Below are 7,115 nucleotides of genomic sequence, written 5' to 3' on the forward strand. Positions count from 1 at the left end.
ACATGCCTGTAGAGCAGGGCACATCTTAACAGTGTCTTACAGGGGCACTGGAGTTGCATAGCCCTGTGTGGAATGAGGAGATCTTCTGTCACTACGAATAGATAACAGAACTAACGGGTCCTTCAGTCTTGAGCGCTGCAGCGCTGTGTTGCAGGCAGGATGCTGCTTGCCCTTTCTCTTTGCCCTCTTCAGAAACGCCATTGGGAGCTCTTGAAAAAGCAGTTTTGTAGCTGAAATTAGCCTTGATTTTATTTTAGAGTGAGTTGGTTCAGGAGTGCAACCTCAGATAATCGTTCGGGCCTTGGTCAGAAAAACGTGAGCCTGAATAAAATACAATTCTGAAGTTTGTGCGTTTGTTTTTGTCCATGGTGAGGAAATGATCTAATTGTACTCATTTGAATCAAACTAAGCTGGACACATGGTAGTATTGGCTGGAATTAATGTGCAGGTCTCAACATTATTTCTCCAGAAATGCCTCTGAATTTTGGATGATCTACAATTTTGATCATTTCTGTAAAAGAAGTGGTTATTTCATTCAGATATCAGTCTCCTTTCCAAATGGAAATGAATGATAGGTTTTAAAATGTATTTTTTTCCCCTTTACATCTGACAAGCATAGACCAAGATGTGCAAGATAACTTGTACCCTTAATGATTTTAAAGTTAAGTGATGGCTCATTTACAAAGAAGTAGTATTTTTTAAAAGCCCATTTACTATGAGTTGAGGAATTGTTTAGGTTTGGAAATTTAGATATTTTAAAAATCAAATTGCCCAGCAAACCCCCTCAGCCTGAATGCACAGGTGTGTTTAATCTCTGCAGGTAGTTCCCAGCAGGGGCTGGGTGAGGAACCTGATCTTACAGCCTGGTCAACAGCACCCTTGCTTGGAACTTGAACCAAGTTAAAGTCAGAGACTAAGGAAACTTAGTATCTAAGGTCTTAGTGTCGCTGATACTAAGAAACTTGAATTGCTTGTCATCTTTTTCCTTTTCTTTTTCCCCTTGTGTATCACTAAACAACTAGTTTCTCTTCCATTTGTTGGTTCCCATTGTGTATTTTTTTTAAAAGAAGTACTGTATCCAGATGCCAGCCAATAAATTGTCACACAATGGAAAAAAACGATATGCCACAGCATTGTAAGGTTTAATAAAATTAAATTTGCACCAAACTTAAGTGTGCGCTCATTAAGTCTTGATTCTTGGTGAGTGTTGCCTTGAAATATATTTCAGTGGATTCCTGGATTCCTTTTGAAAAAATGCCTACTTGATAACTCCAGCCAGTTAGAATTTACTCATCCATGGCATTATTACTGATTGTGTGGTGTCAGTAGATGACTTGTGTACAGTTTACTGTAATTTTTTTTTCTGGTAAATACATAGGAACTAAAGACTAGGAAGACTTGGTGAAGAGCACAGAAGGACCGCTTTTAACATGTCCTTAATAGTTGATATTATTAGAAACGCACAGTGATATATGTACAATGAAGATAAGTTTTCTTTACCTTTTTTTTTTTGTGTGTGTGTGTTTTGGATTTGGTTTTTTCGAGACAGGGTTTCTCTGTGTAGCTCTGGCTGTCTTGGAACTCACTCTGTAGACCAGGCTGGCCTTGAACTCAGAAATCCGCCTGCCTCTGCCTCCCAGAGTGCTGGGATTACAGGTGTGTGCCACCACGCCCGGCTGAAGGTAAGTTTTCTATACTTCTATTTCAATTAATATAATTTAAGTTTCATTCTCTGTGTCTTAAGTTATCTAAGATTTCAATTGATATAGAAAGTTGTTCATAATTCTAAAATCATGTAGTATAAATTAGAATCTAGTGTTCTAGCTTTTCACTTTTGGATCAAATTTTGTTTTAAGGTTTTGAACAACAAAATGTACAAGTTAAGATGCTGTCCCTCGGTAGAGGCAGGTGGATCTCTGAGTTCCAGGACAGCCAAGGCTACACGGAGAAACCCTGTCTCAGAAAAAAACAAAAAACAAACCAAAAAAAAAAAGATGCTGTCCCTCGCAATGCCATCCTCCATGTTTTTATCGGTGCTACTGGATAGAATACCATTGTTGAAGTTTGGACTTTGGGAGTTACGAGGAATAATTGGTTCCTGAGTGCCATATTTCTTTGTTTATCACAAAGGGCCTATTAAATAAGATTTCCTCGTGAAATTACAGCTGCATATTATTATGTGAGTTTAGTTGTTTTCCCAGTGAGTCCCTTTAAAGAAGGATTTAATGACAAGTGGCTCTGTTAGTGTGGTCGGGATATACTGCACTATTTTGTATTCTATAGGTGGGACTGAGAGGTACACAGGATTTGACATAATGCCAGACCTGGAAATGGAATGATCATTCAGTCTGTTATATTTATGAATCATAAAATTTCTCTGTAATAAGTCTTTGGTGAGAGTTGTACTGATACAAGATAATTGAGTTAGTTTATTGTGTATCTGTTTTCTTTTTCAAGCTCTGGGATTACAGGAATGATCCTGGTTAATAAGTTACCTTTGCCAGCATAGACAATTTCTGTTTGTCTTTTTAGTAGCTAATGTTAAAAGATCTATGGTTTATATGAATGTAACTTTGTAAAGAAATTGTAGATACTTAGTTATAAAATACAAACTCTGTTACTTGTCTATGATCTTAGCACCTGAAATGTTTGGTATTTAGTAGAGGATATACCCTGCACTGTGCATTTCCATTAGCTAAACTAATGAACACTTGAAATTTCACCAGTTTCCTACAAAAATTTCTTTGTACCTGGATCCATCCATTTTAAGATCACTTGCATTTACTCTTGCTTGTTTAACCAAACAGTCTCTTGCCTTTTCTCTTTTCCTGAAGTACTAGTGGTTTAGAATACTTTATATAACTTTCCTTAATTCAGGCTTATTTGGTATTACACCAGGAACAGAGTTGTCTAGGGAAGTATGTATTACTGGTGTTGCTTTTTCAATGTACATATGACTTCTACTTGTCATCATTGATACTGTGAACATCAATCACTCAGTTAACGAACCTGTCAGGTCTCTATATATTTTAAAGTTACCATATTTTTCATTCACAGTCTGTTTTCTGTAACCAAGTCACTAAGGCCAAACAGTGCCCAAGGGGAGAATTTAGCGTTTACTTTCCATAAAGGGCCATTTGCATATGTTACTTAGAAATCTAATGTAAAGTAGATTTAATCCTCATTTATTCACCATATTTCTATGTAAGTTATTAGTCCTTTTTATTACAGCTCAAAGATGGTATTTTGTTGCATAAATTTTTCCAGATTTTGCTAAAAAGAGCCAGTTTAAGTTGCTCCAGGCTGGGGTTTTCTTTATTATTATTTTTTGTTTTGTTTTTGTTGTTTTTTGTTTGTTTTTTTGGATTTGTTTTTTTCGAGACAGGGTTCCTCTGTATAGCCCTGGCTGTCCTGAAACTCACTCTGTAGACCAGGCTGGCCTTGGAATCAGAAATCCGCCTGCCTCTGCCTTCCAGAGTGCTGGGATTATAGGCGTGTGCCGCTACCGCCTGGCAAGGCTGGAGTTTTCAATGGTAATATGTATATTTAACCCTGGGTTCAAGTCTCGCCTTTTCCCTAAAATATCAGGATCTTGTGGTGTGGAGACATTCGTAATAAAACCAAGCCATATACTATGAACTAGGTATTTCACTAGGACTTTACATTTTTTATAGAAAGGGGCAAATGCTGATCAAGAGGTGATTGGGCCTCTCTTGTTCAAGCTTTCATTGGGAATAAGGGTAGGCACTAAGACTCTAAGTATTCATTATCCACAGCAGCTCGAAAGGACGTTTTCCTTCCTCTCTAAGTGTTCTGGCCTTTCAGATTGCAGGCTAAAACATGACTGACTTAACCCAGGAACTGCTGTATTGCCCTTACAGCTGTATCATTTATCTTGCATAAGTATCTTAAGAGTTTGGCTTGCTCTTGTGATAAGGCTTAAGGGACTTTAGGGACTTGAGCTGGTGAGAAAATACTAAAGTTGGGGAAGAGCATGCCAACTCCAATTGGCAAGTTAACCCTCAGTGTGTGGTCAACAGAGCCAAGTAGCTCTGACCGAGGTAAACCCATAGAGGCCAGCACCATATGAGGACAGCTGGGGCTCTTGGGGCTTTTGTCTTTGGTAATTCATCAGCATCTCAGATTTGCGGAAACTCAGTGTTTGTAGCACAAGTAGCCTTTAATTTTTTTTTTTTTTTTTTTTTTTTTTTGCAAAGTAACGTAGGTAACTACTATGACTCAAATGTCAGGTGTTATCTGCAACAAAGCTATTGAGAAGCCAATGTCTTATAAGCTGTATAACCTCCAAAACTGGTGACTTTTAAGTCAAGGGCAGTGGTTTGCTCTAGCAGACCTGACTTCTGTTGATTATGAGGGTGTATTCAGGCCATTTTTCATCATGGGATGAAGTTTTTCCTCTATTACAGTCTCTCCATTAGTCTTTGTTTGCCCTATAGTTGTGAGGAATTTGGCATCTTCCTGAGGTCACTTTCATGACCATTGTAAATGTGCCTGTTTGGTTGGCCTAGTCAGGGGGCATTAAACATTCTGCTCTACTGTCTGGTATTTTACACAGTGTTGAGGGGTCCAAGGATGAGGACAGAAGGGCTCTGTGTTTTAATGAAGAACAGAGTAAGGGACCAGAGTTTATTTGCTTTTTGTGGTCCCCTTTCAAACTTCTTTTACTACAACTACCAAGTCCTTTAATGTCATATTGTATTTTGTCTGTGACAGCTCTGGAATCAGTCATAGTCAGCATCATGTACCTCTCACAGGAGAGCCGTGTGTCCAGTCAAGGATGGTGTGCTGATGTGCATGCACGGCGTGCGTGGGGCCAATGGGACATCACTGCTTCTTGACCTCAGCCTGCCAGGGTAGGAAAGCTAGGAGTGTGTGCTAACACACTTGTGCCTCTGGAACTGTGTCTGTTTTAGGTTTGCTTTGCTTTGGCTCGGTTTGTACAATTTAATACAATTTAGTGCAGATTAGTATAATTTAAATAAGGCCTGTAATATATGTTGACCTGGAATTCTCATCCCTCCTGCTCTGCTTTCCCCATTGCCAGTATTGCAATCAGGTCACAGTGTGCAACTCTGCCTGTGTGTGTGTAAGCCTGACGCTATACCAGTATCTAAATCCTAGTGTAAGCCTGACGCTATACCAGTATCTAAATCCTCGCTCCCTCAGATTAATTCTGATTCCCACTTCACTGTCTTCTCAAAGAAAGGCTAAACTCTTCCGATTTGCAGGGAAGTTGTGATTGTTTTGGTGTGTGTGTGTGTGTGTGTGTGTGTGCGCCTTCACGTGCATGTGGAGGTCAGAATACCTTAGTAGGAGTTGGTTCTCATTCCTTCAGGTGAGTCTCAAGGATCAAGCTTGGCTGCCAGGTACCTTTGCTCACTGAGCCCTTTTGTTGGCTCTGTTAATGACTTTAAAATAGGCACCACAGGATCCAACAAACGAGGTAAGGTTCTGACTGCCAGCTATACCTCATCATAGGGAACACAAGGAAGTGTGTTAAAGACAAAGTGAAGTCCTGTTGTTCCTTACAAACTGTTCTTTCCCTTTCCTGGGTCTCATGTTTCCCAGACTGTCCTCCACCTTCTTTGTGAATAGTGCATACCTCGTCTGCATTAGCTGAGTTTTGTTCATCTTCCAGACATCATCATTATGCGAAAATTGGTGCTTTGTGCTTTATTTTGCAACTTGCATTTTGTCTTAGATAAAACTGTAAGTCAGCAATTAAGAGATGAGGGTAGAGTTTGGAGAGATGGCTCAGCCGTTAAAGGCTAGGCTCACAACCAGAAATGTAAGAGATGGGGGCAGGAGGATCAGAGTTCCAGGTTATCCTCCATTACACAGCAAGTTCAAGGCCAGCCTGAACTATAGGAAACCTTGTTTCTTTTCTTTGTTTTTTTTTTTTTTTTTTTGATTTTTCAAGACAGGGTTTCTCTGTATAGCCCTGGCTATCCTGGAACTCACTCTGTAGACCAGGCTGGCCTCGAACTCAGAAATCCACCTTCCTCTGCCTCCCGAGTGCTGGGATTACAGGCGTGAACCACCACACCCAGCACCTCATTTCAAAAAGACAACAAAATCATACAAGTATTCATTGAATATGTGTATAAGTTTGCAAATGACTCTTAGAAAAGTGAACTCATTAAAGCTGGCACATCTTCTAAACTGTGTTTACTGTGATGATGGAAAATATACTCAGAGCTGTTTGTTCTTTACAGTTAGGAATTTCAAAGAATTTATTATTAAGATCGGAATTTACAAATAAAGAGGAAGACATCAAAAATAAATCTTTAAGGTTTAAAAGTTTTGTTAATCTTCCAAATTATCAAGAAGTAATTAAAACTTCTTTAAAGATTTGTTTATTTATTTATTTAATGTATATGAGTACACTGTAGCTGGACAGATGGTTGTGAGCCATCATGTGGTTGCTGGGAATTGAACTTGAGACCTCTGCTCACTCTGGCCCCGCTTGCTCCAGTCCAAGGATTTATTTATTATTATATGTTACGTGCACTGTAGCTATCTTTAGACACACCAGAAGAGGGTGTTGTATCTCATTATGGATGGTTGTCAGCCACCATGTGGTTGCCGGGATTTGAACTCAGGACTTTGGGAAGAGCAGTCAGTGCTCCTAACTGCTGAGCTATCTCTTCCAGCGTACTTTTTTTTTTTTTTCATAAACCTCTATAGTCTGTTCTCTATATTGGCACACATTGTATTACTTCTCTTGTTGCTGTGACCAAATATACAACAACAAGCAGTTTGAAGGAAGGCTGTGTTTTGGTTCTGGGTTTGAGGGTGCAGTCCTTTGTAGGTAGTGCACAGAGAGGCCGTTTGCTCGCATTCGGTAGACCAGGGAGCAGAGAGCAGGGACCGTGGCACTCATCTAGTGTTTCCTTTTTCTCCCAGATGTTCGGTTGTGGCCTTTGAATTGATCATTTTTCTGAACACACACATCCAGAGGTGTCATGTTAGCCTGAGGCCGTCACACCCCAACCTGGCTTGAGTGCCTTTGTCAGATTAGTACATTCACTACATGACAACTTTGCTAAGCCAGTACGTTGGGGGAATGTGTTAAAGAGATTGAGACCAAAGCC

The sequence above is a fragment of the Apodemus sylvaticus genome, chromosome 13 (genome assembly GCF_947179515.1).
Source record: "Apodemus sylvaticus chromosome 13, mApoSyl1.1, whole genome shotgun sequence".
NCBI lineage: Eukaryota > Metazoa > Chordata > Mammalia > Rodentia > Muridae > Apodemus > Apodemus sylvaticus.